This window comes from Monopterus albus, unplaced genomic scaffold (assembly GCF_001952655.1).
Source record: "Monopterus albus unplaced genomic scaffold, M_albus_1.0 scaffold42.1, whole genome shotgun sequence".
In the NCBI taxonomy this organism is placed as follows: Eukaryota; Metazoa; Chordata; class Actinopteri; order Synbranchiformes; family Synbranchidae; genus Monopterus; species Monopterus albus.
In genome coordinates this window covers 669,378-691,299 of record NW_018127922.1, presented here as the reverse complement: position 1 = coordinate 691,299, position 21,922 = coordinate 669,378, and the positions used below count along the sequence as shown (strand labels likewise).

Sequence of the window (21,922 nt, the reverse complement as noted above, 5' to 3'; positions counted from 1 at the left end):
CCAATGATGGTAAGATGATGTCATGGGGTAGGACTGGATAAGTCTGACTTCTTCCTACTCCATTCAAGCATGTACTAGGTATAAGCAAATTGATATTGGATTATGTGTATGTGTGTTGTCATATCAACTGTTTTTACATGCTTGAAAGAATAAATCAAATCAAATCAAAGTCAAATTGAAATGCTAATATTAGACACACCATGCAGTTATACCAGGAAGAAAATAACTAACTTTTTTTAATTTTAGGTAATCTCTTTTATTATATTGGTGGTAGTGTTAGATATACTATATTGGCTTTCACAAAATGACTTACGGACTGCAATTCTAACATGGAAGAACTTTACATAACTCGCAGTCCCCTGATGCACTGTTGTTCCAGCTCATTGAGTTCATTAGATATTTTTTTAGTTCCTAAATCCTCAATGAAAAAGATGCCTTAAAAATAGGGTATGGGCTTTTTCAACTGCTGGGAAAGTCAGATTTTGCCATCAAACAGATTATATCCGGCACTGTCAGTTTACCTCAGTGTTTTACTGGCACTCACAGCCACATGCCCCCATTTCAACAGAAACCTGGGTGTGGACAGCAAAGAAGCAACTCCTCAAACTTACATAAAATTTGATGGGAAGAAGTACCCTGCTACACCCAGAGTTGTAGAAGAGTTAGTGACACAACCTTTATTGTAAACCTTTAAGTTTTAAACTTGGGCTACATTTGCAAGGAAATAGTTTTGTAGCATAAGAAGTTTAAAGTTGGGGTAAATCATGTAATATGAAAGCAACTCTAAGGTCCCATTCCCTCCTTCACATCACAGATTATTTGATTGAACAACATGAACACATTGGCTTGTTTATCAGCGAATAATATTATATCCTGTTTTCTATCTAATACCTTTGTGCTGTGTATCAACCTTGAATTATGACTTACTCCAAGCTGCCAAGCACCTCGCTGAAAATCATTTTGCAAAACCCAATATCTAACAATCAGCTCTGATTATAGACCCTGCAACACTGCATAAATTTTTTTTATTTAGGGCCACTGCATAATTTTTTTTTTAAATTCTGACTTTATTCTCAGAATTTAAAGTCAGAATTCTGAGAATAAAGTCAGAATTTTGAAAAAAATGTATGCAGTGGCCCTAATACTCTTCCGTAACAATTTAACTTGCCAGTCAGAAAATTTAAACTACCCGTGTGAGAAACATGACTGGGTTTGCTCTAAGATAAGTGTAGTGCACAGACTGGCTGAATCATTTCTTGGGCCTCAGTTAACAACAAAGAAATTGCATAATTTTTTTTTTAAATTCTGACTTTATTCTCAGAATTTAAAGTCAGAATTCTGAGAATAAAGTCAGAATTTTGAAAAAAATGTATGCAGTGGCCCTAATACTCTTCCGTAACAATTTAACTTGCCAGTCAGAAAATTTAAACTACCCGTGTGAGAAACATGACTGTGTTTGCTCTAAGATAAGTGTAGTACACAGACTGGCTGAATCATTTCCTGGGCCTCAGTTAACAACAAAGAAATGTGTATTTATCAAAGTTGTGCATGCACTACTTCACCCACTGAACAGTGATTTATCTAACCTGTTTAATTTGTCTGCTTGAGCATTTACATGTAGAAAAGAATCTAAAATATGCAAAATCCACAAATTTCTAGTAGTCTTAATTTGGGGTTTGTGTATTTTGATAAATCAGATTCTATGTGCAGAAATGAGTGTACACATGGGTAAAGCAGTGAATGACTGAAAAATGAGGCCCCTGCACACCTGTTAATGAGAGGATAGGGGCCACTGGCCCAGTCAACTGAGTTCAGCATCCATGCTAGTCAAAAAGAAGATAAAGCAACAACCACTACAAATAGATAAAGTGGCAGCCTGCTAGAAGCCCAACTTTGGCACCCCTCCAGTGAGGTTTTTGAGACAATCAATGTAGATACATGATACTGAAAGGCTGTATCCTGAAGTAAAAAATCCTGTTACTTCTGTTTGGACAGGCACAGCACTCAGACAGGGGGCCCCGAGTCCACTGGGGCCTACCCATAATGATGAGTCTAGACAGTCATATGTAGGGAGTGCTGCAAGATTACTCTGTCCCAGTGGCCAGTTTGAAATGTGGTCCAAAAGAGTCCACTATAAAGTGCACTATAATTAAGTGCATGGTTTTATCCTAGGCGCTAATTATTGAAGAGCAGGTATCATCAACTGCAGTATTTGATTGTGATGTGGTTGCACATGACACAAAAGAAGCTGGAATTTGATAGTAAAAGATCCAGACCAGGATGATTCATCTTCTGGAAATGCTGGCACTTTGATTAGTCAAAATAGATTGCAGTTGATATGGAATTTTGTTGTTGCAATGAATCATAATGTCTGCATTATTTCATTTAGTTCTGTTTAATGTACCAGGACTGTGGCACCTTCATGTTACCTGGCGTGGAAGGCTCTCCCAAGCTCATACAGTCAGATTTTTAACCTCACAGGTAGAAGGAAGCGCTTTAGAGGTTCCAGCTGGATCCACACCTCATATAGTAAAGCATTACTCCTCATTTTCAGAAGGTTAAGCTTCAGGTTTGTGTATGCATGATATATCTATTGAGATGTTTAATTTTCCTTTAGTTGCATTTTTAGTGGACCATAACGGCATGTTTTAGCTCTTTATCTTCAAATTACCTTTACTTCAAATTTTAAAATACTCTAGGTTTTTGGACACATTTCTTTTCCTACTAGTATTTACTGGTGGATTTCCTAGTAGCAGTCATTGGTTTCCATTCATTTTCTGCAGGATATGAGCAACCTCATGAAAGTCAGAGATCATTTCACACGCTTTCATATCACCTTAAGTATTACAACAGCCTTTTTACCTGCCTTAATCAAAAATGATTAACTCCAAACTGTACATGACTCAGCTGCCAGGCTTTTATCCAGAACCAACTGTGGTGATCACAGCACACCTATTTTAGCCTCTTTGTGCTTCCAGTATGTTATAAAATTGATTTTTCAAACCAAACCAACCCACTCTGTGTCATTTACCTAAACTGATTAAAAATTGGATAAGACAGACTAATTGGTCTGCATTTAATGATCTAACAAACACAACCACTGTTAATGTTGGGAAACAGGGTCTAGTGAGAAGGGTAACCTTTTCACAGATAATATGAACATTTGCTCTTTTGTAAGGAAGTTAATTATGAGCTTGGTTTTACCTTTGGATGGATGTAAACTCTGACAAGTGAACCGGCTTTCTGAAGGTGAATAACTGCACCCAATTCAAATGATTAGAAATTACATACACTAGTATATGGTGTAATTTTCTATGTGGCTGATTCTCAGGAGACTTTAAGTATCCTGAGACCTTTTCTTCTGAAGCAGTTTCTACTGCCCTTTCTCTCATGTTGTTATATGATACCCTACATCTGCACACTTGCACATACAGTACATTGTTACACGTGTACACCATCCCTTACCTTGGGCAAAGTCCCCTGAGTTTATCCCATCTTGATGATCTCATGTTTTACAGCCTCGAAACTTAGCAAGGCAATTATGATCTTGTATTCAGTCTCCTCTCTTCAGATCAATACTCTGTTTGCATGGCTGTGGTCCAGTGGCTCCGTTAAGAGGCACAGATACAGAAGCCAAGTAGATGATGAATTTCACTGTGGCTTATTCTGCTTGTCAGGGGGACAACCACAATGTCAGTGCAGTATTGAGGGCAATCTTTATGATAAACTGGTCTCTCCTTTTGTGTAATAAACAAAAACATCCCACCTGTTTATCTAGTAATGATGGATGTCAATTACTGGGTTTGGAGTATAATATACCTTAAATTGTGATTGATTTCTTGATCTTTCCTTGATCTTTATTGTTATCCAGGAGACTGTTTAGGGCTGATCAAAGCCACCATGACTGAGAGATTAGGCTTTTAACTTTTGATCCAATAAATCATGAGCTAATGAAGGGAAATGCGTGTCTGATTTTACAATTTGGTTTCGATTGGATCTGGTTAATTTAAGGTTCAGCCTTGTTTCCATTTTGTGCAAATGATGTCAAACCAATTTTTTGATGCCTAAGTTGTACTGCTGTACCACTTCGAACACATTCATGTTTAGCTGTAGTTGTTTTATTGGTTTCATTCGTACTCCAAAATTTCATTTTATTTTGTACTTCTAGACCTTCAGAAGAGATTTGATTGCATCTTGCTCAGTTTTATCAGTCATTTCATTTGGTTGGTGCCACAGCAGCAGTGAAATTGAATGAAAGCTGTGGAAAGTCTCACTTTATAAGTCTCACAATATATTCACCTCGTATCTCAGATGAATCCCTCATGGGAACTCAGTCAAATCTTTCTAAGGACATATCGAGCACATTATTGATTTTTAACACTTCACTTCATCTTAATCAAATGGCACTTAGACCTGAATGCCCCAAAACAGACAGCTTTGTCCACCCCTTGTTCTCCAGTTTGTCCTCCCTCTGCTGCCTCCATCCTCATCTTTTCTCACTCTGCTGTCCCACCTTGTCCTCTTCCAACCCACCCTCTCATTGTCTGAATCCTATGGCGAATAGCTATTGGAGGGTCAGCAGCATGAACACTGGTGTTTCTGCTTTCTGCTGTTATTGTTCCTCTCTGTGTCACTCATCCTGTAGCATGTAGAGGTCAACAATAAACAAAGCAAAACAACAGTGCAGGTGCGGGACTAACAACAGTTCAAGGAAGGTGTTAAGAACTTGTTCTTTAGCTTTTACTCTTGATATTTTTGTTTGCTCTTAACTTGCACTGTCTGGGAGAAACAAAGGACTATACACATTTTTACAGTATATAGTGAATGCAGACAAATTTAAATGAAGAAAATGCAGCTGGAAATGCACATGTAACATAGTACTTTTACACTGTAAAATTAACATTTTTACTTAAGTTAAGGGTGTGAATACTTCCTCTGATGCTAGTGCTAACATGTAAACTAACATACTTTCATTATATAACATGGTATAGTTATATGCATTTAAAGAAAATCATGTTTATGATTGTATTTATTCTTTAGTGTCAATCTAGCTCTGCAGTCCAGCTCAATCAACTTGCATAGTCACTTGCAATTAAAAAAGACCCCTCTGTATTAATTCGAGGGTCATTGCAGCTGATAATAATAATATTAACTGTGTAACATTGTAAACTGTAATACAGTGAAAATGTGATATTTTCTGAGACTGTTATGATGCAGTGAAAATCGCACACTGCTGCAACCCTAGTGCAACAATTGTCCGCTGTTCTCAATATCTGAGTCCTGAAAGCTCACTGGCGTGAGTGGTGGTGATTTCCACAGTCCGGGACAGACCTACCTCTCTTAACCAGCCTGTTAAGTCTCTTTCTGTCCCTGTCCATGCTACCTCCTGCCCAAACCACAACGGCATAAAAAATTGCAGATTCCACCACAGTATCACATATTGTCAGAAGGAGTGTCACACAACCACCAAAGGACCTCAGTCACATCCATCAATGGCGGTGTTGTCCGAGAACTTTTGTAGATGACACTGGTGGGAGTTGTACATGAAGTCTGACGTGTAGAGGGTGAACGGAAAGGGGGAAAGCACTGTCCCCTGGGGGGCCCCCGTGATGCAGACTACCATGTCCAACACACAGTCATGCAGCCTGACGAACTGAGGTTTGTCTGTGAGGTAGTTAATGATCCATGCAGACAGGTGTTGGTCCACACCTGCCCCCGTCAACTTCCCCCTAAGCAGCGATGGCTGGATTGTGTTGAAAGCACTGGAGAAGTCAAAGAACATGACCCTCACAATGCTTCCGGGGGACTCCAGGTGACATAGGGCTCGATGCAACATGTAGATAATGGCGTTATCTACCCCGATGCCAGGTCAATATGCAAACTGCAATGGGTTGAGCGCCAAGGTCAGTTTGGCACGAAGGTGGCCGAGGACAATCCTCTCCATGGTCTTCATCAGGTGGGAGGTCAGGGCAATGGTTCTGTAATGGTTCAGGTCCTTAGGATGAGTTATTTTAGGAACCGGGACCACACAGGATGTCTTCCACAGAGTCGGGACTCTCTCCAGGCTAAGAGAGTCAAAGAACATGACCCTCACAATGCTCCCGGGGGACTCCAGGTGACACAGGGCTCGATGCAACATGTAGATAATGGCGTCATCTACCCCGATGCCAGGTCAATATGCAAACTGCAATGGGTTGAGCGCAAATCTGTTAAAGAAATGATTCAATTCGTTTGCCCGGGCCTTGTCTCCTGCAACCTGGCGGCCATTCCCACTTTTTCCGTGGCCCCAGATGTGTTTCAGACCTCTCCACACCTCACTTGCGTTGTTCGTTTCCATGCTCTGCTCTAGCTTCTTCCTGTAGCTAGCCTTGCACCTAATCTAAACCCGATTTTCTAGGCACATATAATTTTGCTGTTTGTCATTAGATATATTTTTGATTTGGTTAAAACTGAGACATATTTATGATTTATAACCAAAATGAATTTAAATACTACTGTGAATTGTTTCGGGAGAAAGAGAGAGGCAAAAATCTTCCATTGAAGGAACTCTAAACTGTGTACCCAGTGCACCAGCATCAGCTTCTTGGTAACACAAAATGCCTCTTTAGTTCTCTAGTAGAGTGGCCAGAGATAACATTTAAAGCAATTTAATATAAACAAATTGGTATATGAATCTGTTATTCCTTAATACATTAACTTCATTTACACAATACTAAGTATTTTTATGATCCACTATTATTCGTGATCTCTCTATTCTCCCTTACATGTCAATAACTTGTTTTATAACTTTAGCATTTAGGTCTTAGACAGTAGTTGAGTGTTATCTGATGTTAAAGGGAATTACAAATGGCTTGTTTAGAATAATTTGTTTTGCTTCTGATTTTTGCATTAATAAGGTATTAAGTATTAATGAGCACGTTGTTCCACCCTGGAATTTGGAGCTGGTTTTCATGGCTGCAAAAACGTCTCATTTATGCCCATCGAAATCGCACTGAGACAATCAGTATGAGCCAGTTAGTTAGTAAATTACCTGGGGCCATCACTGGCAAATAATATCCTGGAATACCAGGATAAATGTATCTTTATCATGGCATTGTGTGTCATAATACACCATATATATTGTGGTTATTTTATGACTCTCCAGTTTGCATGTATCTCTATGTAGTGGGTATTTTTCTAATTAAGAACTGATGGTCAGATTTTTTTAGATATTATGTAATAGGCTGTGGCAGATTTGATATGGCCAAGGGTCCTAACAGCCACTCATCACATTAGTAATTATGTAAAACAAAATTGACTGAACTGAGAAAACGGGCACCAAGATGAAGTTAGAGGTCAGTGATTATATGTTGTTAGGGGAGAATTTATCATTGCCTGGGCATTTTAACTACCTGTCAATGTGTGCCGTCACTGCGGGAAGCTCTCCGTGAGACTACAACACCAAAGGGAATTATCAACAGCAGTGCAAGTGCACGCCCTGGTCCGTAGCATCATAATGTTGTATGCTTCACTGGCACGTTCATTCAATGTTTGGAGGCGGCTTTTCCTGCAAGGTCACAGTCATTTCGCTCAGCACTGGAGGACACAACGGGACTCTTATTTTGCAGTCTGTGCTTAAAGAAGCATGAAACATTTCATGGCTGTGCAGGACTATTTGGTTCTTCTTACCATTGCTAACTCTGAGAGACGAGAAAGTCCAAATAACTTCAAAACAGTGCTGATTTATTCAAAGGATCACAGGTAAAATTAACATTACACGCTCAGGTATCTTGCACCTCCAAACTGCTCGCAGGCAGATGCAAGATGAAAGACCCTGAACCCACCAGGCCTATACATTATATCCCCTCGGTTGGGCTAGACCCATACTACACAGAAACGTCACCCGAGACGTCTCTGTTGCCAGCCTTGCAGCTGGCCATAGCAGTAGTCAAAACATGAAGCAAATCAATGTGCGTGTGTCTGTTGATTAAGTGGTGTGTAACTAAAAACATTCTCACGACCTCTAGTAACATGTCGTGACTTAAACATAAGAACATATTATGGCTAAGGCTACAGTTATACACGTCATAATAATAATATTAAACACCCTGTCTGCTGACAGTCATCAACTCTTCTCTCTAGTTATCCTTGACCAGATGTACCCTGTAGAAACTCATAAGCATGACTAAGCTTTTAACAGTCTAACTAGACATCCTATCTCCACTAAACATTTCTAATACATAAAGTATCTATCTAATTTCTATCTGACTAAAAATACCTAACAGCTGGCAGCGGCTCTGAAGGTGTCATTTGCCTCCTCACTTCCAAAGCATAGGCTGTGACGAAACCTTAAAAAAAAATGTTTTTACTCGGCTACTTTTTTTTCTTTATTTATTTTTTGCAGGCAACAAATGGCTAAGAGGCACAGCAAAACTTAACGCCTGAGTGTCACAGAAGAATTTAGTACCTGTCTGCTTTTTGTGATAGTTATACAAGTAGGTCTGTGTTACTTAACACCCCCGATCTAAATGAATGAATGAGCGGTTGCATCGCATGTCAATGAAGTCACTTAAAAATATTTTTCAATTTTCAACATCAAGCTAAGTTGATGGGATGAGCACAGGCATGTAGTGCGTCAAATGCATTTGAGCTGCTTTAGCCTTTGCATTTCTTGGGCACATTCTCACTGATAGTCCTCACAATTTACTGTAGTTTATGGTACAAAATATTGTCTACGAGACATTATACAATAGCATCTTCAAGCTTTTCGCTTTAATTATGATAACCTGTGCAGTGAAGAGGCAGGAGAGGGGCTGGAAGGCACGAAACGGATCACACTCAGAACTTTATTCAAGGTTCAGTGTGGAATTTTATGTCAGTCTTTAAAAAAGGAGAACAAGATACCATCACCCAACAAAATTTTTACAGAAGCAACAACAACAAAAGAAAAAACAAAACTAATTTTGTTCTTTCCATAACATAGTCTGAACTATTGATGGAACCCATGCAGCAAAATTCCTACTATTCAAGCTGTGAGAAGTAGGAAAGATTTGATGTCAATAACCAGAACAGATGGGCTCTAATAATTCAATCATGGCAATCACAAATGAAAGGGCACCAACAACTGTTTCAACTATCCAAACAATTGTTGTTTTACTCTTCTCCTGATCAGCAGAGTGTGAATTTGTTAACAAATAACCTTTAACTAGTATGACTGAAGGTAAACACACCTCGCTAAATAAATAAGGTCCAGTGGTTTGCTCTGTTTGCATTGAATGATCAACCAAACTTTGAGAGAACAAGAGGGGAGACTGGCCATGCAGGTGGATATTTATTACATGATGTTGAGCTACTTTTTTGCAAAGAATTCTACCTGAACACAAGGGAGACAGAAGGTGCGTTTTCTTTTTCTTGATTTTGCTTTTCTTCACTTTGTCCCCAGGCAGAGTGTAGCAGCAGGAAGTAGAGGCAGGAGGATAGTGAGAGGGATGAGGTTGTTGTTGGTGACAAAGACGCATCATCAGGCTGCAGCCTGAGTTAGGAGTGTATTGGGATGAAGAATGGTTAGAGACTGTAATGAAACTTGTTTGGAGTGTTCTTCAGGTGTTCTCTGGGCTGTGCAGGGAGGATGAGGGATGGAGTGAGGATGAATGGAGTAAGTGAGATATGTGGCTGGAGGCATGGGGTGAATGAGTCCCTCACCGACTGTTTGTCTGACTGACTTACTGACTGAATGTGTTTATGCCAAACATGCTTGGGCAGCTTATTTGCTTAACAGCTCACTTGTACAAGGAAAAGTGATATCCAGGTATCCAGGTGTTGTCTAGCAATTAGAAATGTAGTGGATGCCTATATGAATTTAGAGCAAAGCTGGTGATAATTATTTGTATCTTTTTTCCATAACAGTGGTGGAATGTACCTAACTGCATTTACCCAGGTACAAATTTGAAGTACACTTGCACTTTGTATACTAATATGACATGCTACAAGTTTAACTCGCAGTACACTGACTCACTGAATCAGTGTATTGTGGATAACAACAAGCCCAAGTCATCCACAGTGATTTTGTGCCTTGTCTTCATCCAGAAGTCCTCAATCAGAATAATCTAGGACAGCAAAAAAACAAATTTACAGTGACAGAAGAAGAAATACTGTAGATCAGATGGATGAAGTGAAGAAAGAGCTTATTACTCTCCTTTTCTTGGATGCCTTCTGCACTGTAACTGTGCCTCCTTATTTATTATTAAAGCAGTCGGATTAATCTTTCATGCACAGGAAATTAAAGAACACAGTGGTGAAGTATGTGAATGACGGCAGTGACAAAGCAACAGGCCAATAATGAGGGAGAGAGGGCAGTGAAAGAGATAAAGAAAAGTAATGTGAGAATGAAAGAGGAGTGATAGAAACTGTGGTAACTAAGAGGTGAGGATGAGGTGGGAGAGGCAGAGTGTAGGGTGACAAAGACCTTGTTAGAGTGCATCTGTGAAAAAGGGAGAATGATAGAGGTGAAAGAAAAAGAGGGAAAGTGTGGGTGAAAGGAAGCACCATGCTGTTGGGTCCTGGTTTGCACATCTCCAGCAAACGATGGGAAACCACTTTTCTGTCTAGTGCTTGTTTCACACAATTGAGATCAATAGCTATGAATGATATTGTGCATGGTGACATATTTAGGCTGACAGTGGAGTTTAAGGCTGCTTGTAAGGCCTTTTGGAATAATGGAGATACTGTATTTTGAGTTTGTCATGATCCCAGCTTTGGTCCATGTTTTCCCTGCCTTTTCCTGTTGTTTACTCCAGCCACCTTACCTGTATAGTTAAACATTTTTGTCAGCCATGTTATCTGTACTTTGGTATTTTACTGAGCCAGCCCTACCTGCATTGTTGTACAGTAGTTTATACACTGACTGGCCACTTTATTAGGTACACCAGTACAATTGTATGCAATTCAATGCAGCATTTCCGCCTTAACATCTGTGTCTATGGAGCTCAAAATGTTTTTGGTGAAATTGTCATAAATGTATAAACTCAATTATGTGTTTAAAAGTGGTGTTGAACTGGGCTATATTATGTTCAGAGGTGTCTCTATATTTTTGTCCTCCCTAGCTATGAGAGTGTTAGAATATTAGGAACACCTCGAGGTATAATTTAGTCCAGTTTATTACCGCCTTTAGTTTGAGCTTCATCAATGCAGATGTTAAGGCATAAGTGTTACACTGAAGCACATACAGGTAGCAGGTATAGGTACAGGTGTACCTAACAAAGTGGTCAGTGGGGCAGCTGCGGCTCAGGAGGTAGAGCAGGTCGTCTGCTAACCAGAAGATTAGTGGTTCGATTCCTGGCTTGTCCAGTCCACATGTCGAAGTGTCCTTGAGCAAGGAGGTGATGTGTATGAATGTGTGAGTGCTTGGAGGTGTGCATGGGTGAATGGCCAAATAGTGTGAAAGTGCTTTGAGCGTGCTGCAATGCATAAAAAAGCACTATATGAATACAAGACCATTTACCATTTATACCTGTACCAGCCCACACAGCAAAGGAGGGAGACTGTAAAAGAGTGGAGGACGTGGGACGAAGTGGGAGCAAGAGGCGATGCCCTTGGTTACTTCCCTGAAAGGAACATAAACCCTATTAAGTCCTCAGGTGATGCTTTCTAAAAAAAAAAAATAAAAAAAGCTACTGTATAGGTTCTTCATTTCACCTAGCCACACGACCATAGATCAGTGCTGTGTAATGCTTTTTCTTCATCATGAAATATGATCACAGTCTGTCAAAGTGTACTGTATATCAGCCTAGACACCATATATACTAAGAGCACAGAGAGCTCTGTGGACAGAATCCAACTGCCTCATATATCATAGACCCCATAAAGTTACACTGCCCCCAAGTGTTACTCCCTCAAGAGGGAGGGTGTGGGGTTCTCTTTGGAAAAGGACAAGCTTCAAAAGCAACAAGCTCGTACATCTATAAGCCTTTCAGCTCTAGACACATAAAACAACTTTGTTTACAAGTACTTGTTGAGAGGGTGGTTTAAGTGGACACAAGCCCAGTGCCTGCAGTAGACACAGTATGGACCAGTGCCAAGTAATGCCAAATCTTTATGGGCACTTGGAACTGTTGAAATAAATTTGGGGTTTCTGTGGTTTTGCATGTTATCCCTAAATAGGTGTTGAGTTTATTTAGACCAGTAGAGGACAGGGAGCACTGGTTTGTACTTTGCCTTATTTATTTTTAATCATTTGCACGTGATACTGGTGTTGACATGTCTCATACCAGTCTTTGTCTGGACTTGTAATACTTGTTGTTAGACTAGTTTAGGATTTAAAATTTGAAAGTATGTAGGTTTTTTTTTTTTTTTAAACCAGACCACAGCAACTGATGTTGGCTAATTAGTTTGTCCTTCCAGAGAGGCAGAGCCATACGTGGACTCCTATATTCTGTCATCTTGCGTATGTCCTTGACGTAAGATGAATGAAGTACCTCTGTCTACCACTTCTCACAGGAGACTGCTGGGGTGATAAAGTATGCTCTTGCATTACCACCCCTGTGGCCCATAAAGTCACATCGTCCTAGTACCACTGCCTGTGAGAACTCATAGATCTTGATCTGCTGAACAGCAGGGGTACAGCAGATGTTTAGGGAGCAGGCTGAAGTTATGGCCTGAGGGACTGCTGGCAAAATCATTGTTAAAGTGTGTCATTTATTTGTAGACATGAAGTAGTTTTGCTGTGTTGCATTTTGTTTTGTGGTTCCAACATTTAGGGTGTAAAGATTTTAATAGGAAAGGCTAAATAATCAGCACTCACTGCAAAGAATTCAAATTGAAAGCAGTCTCTTTAATATTTGTCTTTTTGTTTTGCCTGTGGCTCTCGTATTGAGCCAGTTTCTTTAAGTACAGTTTAGCATGCAAGGAGAGAAGTGTGCAGAGCAATGAGGCTGCACTGCTGCTGTGCACCCATTTGCTAAGACAGTATGGAGTAGATGGTACTTGTATGAAGTTTTGCTGTAGTGAGAGGGTGACGGCAGAGAAGACAGAAACAGAGAAAACCATCCTGCTTCGCCTAATTATGAGTCCCCTTAGAGTGAGTTTTATTTCTTGATATCCACCAAATCTTTATCAGTCCAGGGTTCCTGGTTTGACAGCGGGAGCTCAAATTGTTATCAGCACATACAAACAGTTGTTGACAGACAGAAGCTTTATCTGTAAAGCTAGCAGTAAATAGACTGAGAAGGTGAAGCTAATTAAAGTTGTGTGGCTTGTCTGCCTTGTCATCATGATCATTTATCAGAGCCATGCTATTCCAGATTGCTTAAGTTTCAGCTCAGCACTGAGATCAGCCACCTCGGAGTACTCATTGGACCGTTATTTGATGAGAAATAGGGATCAAATCTAGCCATGCAGAAGATGTAGGACATGCCATCACTATAAGCAGAGTTTCATTTTTATTGCACATCTATGTATTAAAACTGGATAACACCCTATTCAAAGTCCTGGCTAAATTTTTACATATCTTTGACCTGCCGGATATATTATGATGGGCTTTGTAATGTAAAAGGTTTTCCGTTAACAGTGAACAGGGGTTTATTAGGCATTGTTGAATTATCCCAATATGTTTCAAACAACTGCACTTTTTAAAGTAAACTACTGTCTTGTCTCATCTGATGAACACTGATTTGAGTTTCTGGTAAACAAGAGCAGAATTATCATTGAACGTTCACAGCCTCTCGATCAATCTGATGTGACCCAATCTATCAATAAGCCAAGTGTCATTAAGCATTTCACCTAAATGTGACATTTAGCTGAGTCCTAACTGATTGTGCCATGTTCTGTGAGATTGGGTAAACTGTTGAAAATCAAAGGATCCAAATGTTGAGATGGAGCATCTGCCACACTGACATTTAACTGGCACACTGTCTAACCACCCATAACTGTGTGTGTCTCTCTGTCATTGCCTATTTCTTTGTATGGATCTGAGGGGAAGAAAGTCCTAAGCTCACATATGTAAATCTAGGTCTCCCAAATTTTGATTAAATGAAGTGATATACTAGAATGTAGCATTGTGCGTGAAAAGTGAGAGAAATGTCTTCCAGCCAGAAAAGCCTCATAGCACGTAGACAGCTGATCCATGCACCATGACTAGGATAAATTTGGAAGCTGCAAAATACTGTAGCTTAATGTTGGCTGTGCCGATAAGTAATGCTCTTGGTAGCAAAAGGTGCAGTATATTCCCCTTAACATACTAAATTTAATGTCTGAAAAAAATTACCAATACAAGGAGATGTAGGTGTAAATGAAATGTTTCACATACTGTACTGTACATCTTTAAAGACTACTAAACATGCACATAGTGTACTCTACATACATATAAATACAGTAATGAAATTGTAGGGTGCTTACACAATCCGTACAATATGAGATTATTGCTGTTTAGGGGACAGAGTATATTAATGAACTGTGAGATTTTAAAAACATCATTCAGCCATTAAAAAAGATAATTGTTTAGTTACAACCCTAGTGTGCTCACATGTGTACCATTACTAGGCAATTAACATATAACTGCTGACATACATACTGTACAGTAGCTTTTTGGTTGTTATATAATACTGCACGTGATCTATTGTTCCTTTTGGCTTTGGGCTTTCATATTGTATGTATCCGTGGACTGAATGTTCACACTGCACTTAAAGTTGTAAATTTGCTCCACCTTGTATACACTCATGAGATAGTAGCCGTGCCACTCAAACGCAGAGTGCTCCTCATTCAGTCTAGAAAGCTTTTCCCTGTAACACAGTATCCAAGTTACTTCACACAGAAGGCAGGAACTGTGAAAGTTTGTGTTCCCTTTATGTAAATCAATCCCCTTCTTCTCTTTAATTCAATTCCCTTACTTCTACTTTTAGCCTTAAGATTTTTTCTCATTACAGCCCCTTCACCTCTTCTTCTTGGTCTCATTTTAGTTACTGTAGTTCCACCCGTGCTCTGCCTTTCTGTCTGTTCCTATCACTCTTACACTCGCTTGGTTCCTTCCTTTTGCCATCTCTCCCATGTTGCACCTCTCTCTTTTCCCACCTCATGCTCATTAGGTCTAATGACAGCTCAGCTTCCTCCAAACAGAGTGTCCGCTCCTTAATGGCCTGGCCTATAACGAGCTCATTTAAAGGCGTGGGACAGAGGGCAGCCACTGGTGTTCTGACAGGCAGCCATTTAAGGGCAGTCTACTGAGGTGTCCACACTGCAGGTCCCATGTCAGCCATCCAACTACCCAGCCTACCATTTCTTTCTGCCCTTCTGTCTTGACAACCTCCCCTCTTGCATCCCACTAGTTTCCCCCCTTGTTCTGAACTCTCTTCAGGATGGCTGGTTTTCTTTCTACTTTTCTGCTGTCTGACCGTCACTTTCTTCGTTCTTTCTCCTTTGTACGGAGTCTCTCTTTCATAATCACTGCTCATCAGTGGGGAGCCCTGTGTCAGTCTCCACTGTCTGGAGCCTGATGATGACATATGAAGCCAGGTTGCCTAATTGTGGTGGTCAGTTTCATAAAAAAAAAAAAAAAAAAAAGAAGCCATAACAAATGGACCTCTCGTCATGCCAATGAAGAATAATGGTTCTTTTATTGCAGGATTAATCTTAATGACCCCATTGCTCATTGGCTGACCAAGAAAGCCTCTCATCCATCAGTTGAAAGCAAAGGAGAGAGGGCCACTGAGATGAAAACCTCCCTGTTGCCCTGCAATTACTCAGGGTTCCAGGCTGACCCTCAAGATTTCTCATTGATCTTTGATAGCTAATACTGTAGCTACATCTCCTTGGTCTTCTTGGCTTTCTTTTGCCGAGATATTGGCAGATATATTCCTGAGGTGCTACTTCCCCATCAGGCTTCTGTTTATATTCCCATCATCTACTGTCTTTATCGGCACTCCCCTTCCACTCCAACCCCCATTCCTATCTTCTGGAGAACTAACTGGAGTTTGATTGCATGATTTATTTATTTATGTAAATTGTTGTTCCATTATTGGTTTAATGAAGACTTAATTATGGAAGATGGAATAATGCGGAAGTAATAATATAGGAAGGAAGAGACTTGTTTTACTGATGCCACTGAAGGCATTTTATACAACACTTACAGCAGGTACAGTATGACTAATGTGATTGATTTTTGTTCCATTAAAGAGGGCCCTGTGGAATTTTATTGTAAAAATACAAGTTATGTTTATATTGTGTAACTCACCAAAATACACTGTGTATTTGATGTGTAATAAAAACATGCCAAATACATGTCTGCTTTTCATAAAACATTACATCCATATTTACTAGCTTTCAATCTACCATTATTATGACTGTGTCGCCTGTGTGCATGTGTGAAAGAGAAACAAAATGGGGACTGAGTAACAGTGCCATAGTACTACTGTACTATAGGTCTAAAACACCACAGCCACGCTTTAAGTGCCTTAGTATTAAAGTAAATCATTGCCAAATGTTTGAGAGCTCATAAAGCAAATTTCAAGTGCTACTCAGTTTTCATGTCAGCATCTGAGAGCACACAAGCACAGATTAGTAAGAGCAAAATCAGATTTGAGTGTGCAGATCCAACTATGCATGCACTCATTTCTGAGTCTGCTCTATTTTCTCCAAGGGTTTTGATATGAAAGTATGTTACAGCCAAAATATTTGAGCACATACAAGCCAAATTTCAAGAGCTTTTCAGTTTGCAAGTCAGGGAGTGCACAGGCTTGGATTTGTAATGCAAAAGTTACTTATAAATGGTCATGTATTTATATAACATTTTTCTGTGCACCTAAGCACACTCAGAGGAAATGAGAAAGGTTACTGGCTTTTTTTTGATAGACTGTGTTCCTGTGCTGCTTTCCAAAAGCAAAGCCTATATTTAATATTATTGAGCTAATTATTTTTAACCAGATGTAAATGATTGCATAATAATTTAGCCGATAGATTTTTAGGTTTAAAAAACTCCACCTCTGTTCTTGTGCAGATCCTCTTCTTGCTTGCCAAGTTTCCCAGCACCTTTCAACTCACCCAGGACCTCCCTCTTTTCATAAAATTACCTGTAACCATCTTCTTTCTTTACTTTATCTTGCCTGTTTTTCAGTTTCTTTGCCCTCACTTCCACTTTTGGCCTTTGCCTAAATCCTCCAACCTACTTTGTCTTGCACTCCCACTCCCTCTCCTGCTCTCTCAGAGTTGCCTGTGGTTTTATTACTCCGCCAACTGCAGTATGATATCGACCTCCTTCCACCTCCAAGAAAGCCTCTGCTAACAGAGAGCTAGAGCAGTGGAATGACCAGGAGCAGGCGGGCCGACCTCGGTCTCAGTGTAACGGCAGGGGGCACTCTTCAACCTTCATTGCCATTTGTTGCTGTCGCTGCCAGCTTGTGCATGAATAAAGTAGGCAGAAGGAGAACAACAATGTTGGTGTTTTCAGACTGTTATTTTGCTGTTGTGTGTTGTGGGTCGTAGCGTGTGCTCATGCATGGCAAGTCTCTGTCCTTTGCTGCACATGAGAAAAGGGCAAAAGCTTAGTGGGGTAAAGGGGAAAGTGCTGTTGGTTTCTCATTAATATGTAAGGCCTGCTTTGAGGGTGGGTGGGTGTGTGTGTGTGCATGCATGCCTGAGTGTGTATGTGTTCTGTGTGTTCCAACACATGTCTGGCTAAGTGATGATATCTAAGGTCACGTTAGAAGCTGCTGTGAAGTGAAGTGTTTGTAAATTCAGCGAAGAAGCATTCCCTTACAGTATGATAATGAGCATTAACTGTATGATCAGTTAATGTTAGACCTTAAATCTTTCAGTTAGTAATGGTTTAATCTCATTCCCACTTAACATTAACTCTCTCCAACAGAAACAGAGAACTACTTCAACTATATTGGAATTAGAAACATCATAAGTGCTTTTTGAAGTGACTCCTGGGTTCCACTGACCCATCATACAGTTTGGCAAGTCATGTTTCATTTTGAAGTTATTTTCTAGAGGAAGGCCTGGTCATTCTGCTGGAATGAAATGTGAGACGTAACACACTCGCTGCTTATTTTTACTAGTCTATAAAGATGTAATGAATGGCACAAAATCATTTCATTCTACCTGAGGCTTGCACTCCTCAAAAGGTTAAAAACCACAGTTTTACAGTATGTGGTGTACCAGGCTACATAAACCCAGTCAGTTAGATGTTATATTCAGTAAAAAAATGTGGCAGTGTTTATCAAAGGTTTTAAGGTCATTTGCACAGCCTCTTGTTATATATTTTATTTCATCATAGTCGTCTCAGGAAAATAAAAAGTCTCAAGTCACTGCACTTTTGTGTAATTTCTATAGTAGAAACTCTGCAAGTACTCAAATGTAGTACTCATGTTCTGCCTGAAAAACGTGGTATTGATGCATCTCTGTAAATAAATTATTGCCACTGAAATGAGAGTTTTTAAAGCCCTGAAACTGGCCAACATTTTCTCCTCTTAGAAACATTTTTATGAGGTGATAGGTTTCTGATGATGAGAAATAATTCAAAATGTCATGATGGGATACTAAACCTTGACATTAAAGACCTGCTTCCCCTCTCCCCAGCATGAAACTTGATATGAAATAAAATGAAACTGAAAAGTGCACCTTCCAGCCATGGCACCAAAAATAATAACATCAATAACATCACACGGGGACTCGTCGTCTTCTCCCTTTTCTCCATCAAGATACTCCCTTATTCTTACATCCACCTTTATTGTTGCTTAGACTGTGTGGCTTCACTCCATTAATTTAGGAAACAAACCAGGTTAATCACTAACAGGTTCATCACTTTTTATGATCCTGTTGTTATAGTTGAAGAGCCTCTACTTGTGGCAGGATCAGGATGTTTCCTGTCATTGCAGTTTAATGTCTGTTAGGAAATGTCCTGTATGAGCCAAATACAAACAGTACTGCATGGACCAGTGCTTACACAAAATGTTCCATGAATTCTTATTGTGCTTATTATGAAATATCTCTTCTGTGCTGACTTTGCAAACACCCGTCTGTTTCAGAAAGCTACCTGCTCATCCCACCTTCACACACAGAATGATTTGAGTATGACCATGTGTATGTATGTGTTAAGAGCATATGCAGTATGACCAAGCAGCTTTGAGCATATGTGTATTCTTGTGTCTTTATTTATTTTGAAACCTTTATTTTACCAGGAAGTCCCACTGAGATCAAGATTTCTCTTTCAAGGGAGATCTGGCCAAGATACAAAACATTCATTCACAAGATAAAAACAATGGACTCAAGAAAAACAGGTACATGTCTCCTTCTCCACATTCTTTATGATGTCCTTAAATTCTACAATAAATATGAATGTGTCTTATGCTCTGTTTTGCCCAATTTAAATGATCCATACACCCTCTTACTTGACCTGCAGCATAGTTCCTCGCATAATGACTATATGCCATTTCTGTGCCTCCTGTGGTGCCTGAAGGACGGGCTTGGCATGAGGGAATCGGTCATCCCATGGTCAAATCCATCTTGTTTAAGTTGTCTGCATAATTTTTGCACTGCACATCATGGATTGAGACAGTATGCTGCTGTTACAAAAAAGACGATTCAGAGTCGTACCCTAGAATTTAAAAATGCGTTTTTCCCATTTTGCAGTGGGTTGAAGGTTTAAATAGGTCACATTTCTTCCTTTTATATTTATTATTACAATCCTATTTATATATTTTTACAAGTATATTAAATGACCAGTTATATAGGTACGTAAGTGAAAAGCAGCTCCTTATCGCTGCAGCCACATAAGTGGGACTGAAAGGTAGGGCCGTTCCAATGCTGGAAAATTTACTAACATATTTATGCAAGAAAAATTGATATAAATACTAGTTCAATGGAAAGTCATCTTTCAGCTCGCTTAATAGACGCTACATTGCTTTTTGATGGATATTTTCTATTTAGCTGTAGTGGGGAAAGAATGTTATATGTCTAAGCAAGTGAGTTTTTTTCTGCTATTCAGGCAGTTTTCCTCATTTTGGCCATCAACAGTAATTTTTTTTCTTTTGCCAGTAAAGCAATCTGGATGATATAAACTTCAGGTAGACTGCTCAATACTGAGCAAGGAAGCCAGTAATAAATCTACCCACCACAGGCGACAGGGAGAAGGAGACTTGCAGTTACTGGAAAGGTTATAGAGCCAGTAATTAGAATAAGCGATGGGACAATCAACTGGTATATAACAAAATATCCTCAGCCAATGTTTGTCTTGTTGGATCATAAAATAAATGGGGTGAATTCTAGCTTTTAGATAGTTTTATTGTCCTCAAGGAGGAAATTCTTTCCCCAGTGGGTGCAAGCATAACATAAACTAAGTGGGACATATAGACTAATACAGGGTTTACATAGTTTTCACAACAGAGACAAAGACGTGAACATTGTACACACCATAGTCTGGAGTTTCTACTTTTTTTTTTTTTTTTTTTTTAAAAAGTGTTTTTTTTTGTTCCCATGGCTTGAGAGAAATTGAACTCAGGTGCGATAAACCAGTGTTTTGTTTAGGGGGCAAACACTTGTTCACACAGGGCTATATAGTTTTGGATTTTGTTTTCCCTTAATAATAAAAACCTTCATTTAAAAACTGCATGATGTGTTTACTTGTGTTATCTTTGACTAATATATAAATTTGTTTGATGATCTGAAACATTACAGTGTGACAAACATGCAAAAAGATAAGAAATCAGTAAGGGGGCAAACACTTTTTCACACCACTGTACATGTAGGCAGTCTATACCTACAGCCGGAAGAAAGGGGGGTTCCAAAGTTCTAAGTACCACCTCAGATTTCCTTTTATCCTTGATTTTAAACATTGAACTGCCTGGTTCAACCAAAGTCCTGCTGCCAGTGGGGTGAAGTGCTTTTCTCAAGGTTTCCCCAACAACAATTGTTGAGTTGAAGCACTTAGTTGTTCACTTTCCTCACCTCATCCAAAAACATTAGCATAATGTCATAACATTTGTCGCTAAATTACTGAGTCGCGGGGGCCCTGGAGCTAATCCCAGTTGATGCTGGGTGAGAGGCAGGTACATCCTAGTTGCCATTCTATCAGAGGGCTGACTATTAATTTGCATTTTACTATAAATCATAATCAAACAGGAAAATCTTACAGATCCAAAACTACAATTATTAATATGAATTACAAGTCAGTTATTATTTATGTGAACCCTACTCACCTGAAGATGTTTACCATGTGCAGTCAAATTCCCATTTGCATGTATTGAAATGAGGCATGGCCAGTTGATTAATCATAGAGAATTTAAGTGCTGGTTACCTAAACATGTTGGGTTGTGTTTCAGCTAGAGTTCTCACCTACTTTCAGCAACCTTCATAAACCCAAAGGTAGCTGTCAGCCATCTTTGCACCTGAGTTGCTCAGCGGACAGTGTAGTTAAATGCTAGGCACTGCTATAGACTGTTGTATGTGTACGTGTGTGTACGTGGACATAGGCCCCTATGCTTGGCAGGTAGGGTAGGAAAATGCATTATTAATAGTATTTGAGATATGCTAAGCAAAGTAAGGAACCTCTTTGATCTGTTCTAGACGCCGTGTCGCCTGCAATCTGCCATGGATTCAGTCATGTGCACACAGCACCAGGAGGCAAGAGCCACAAATTTCTCCTTGATCACCTCTCTCTTTCATCTTCTTTCTTTCCTCTTCTTCTTTCTATTTGAGATACTGCCAAGGAACAATTGTTTTGGTATTTGTCTTGCTATGTCATTGGGAAAGAGAAAGAGGGAGTGAGAAGACGAGCAATAAGCCATTATGATTCTTCCAGTTATTGCAGAATGATTGAAAATTGAACAGGGGAATTTGATGCTAATTAACTGTATATTCGATGGTATTCTTATCACCCAAATTGAATTTTCATGCAGACCCAAGCAGCATGTGTCAGAACAGAGGGCATAATTGCAAATCATAGCCAAGTGATGTA

The 21,922-nt window shown here is 39.6% G+C and overlaps 1 long non-coding RNA gene across 2 annotated transcripts in view; it reads left to right on the top strand.

Annotated features, from left to right (window-relative positions):
- Nucleotides 1-21,922, top strand: part of LOC109959982 (uncharacterized) — a 134,598-nt gene that overhangs the window by 107,096 nt on the left and 5,580 nt on the right. For both annotated transcript variants that reach the window (XR_002274916.1, XR_002274917.1), the window contains one exon: nucleotides 19,149-19,247. This is a non-coding gene — a long non-coding RNA (uncharacterized LOC109959982). The remainder of the gene's footprint in view (nucleotides 1-19,148; nucleotides 19,248-21,922) is intronic.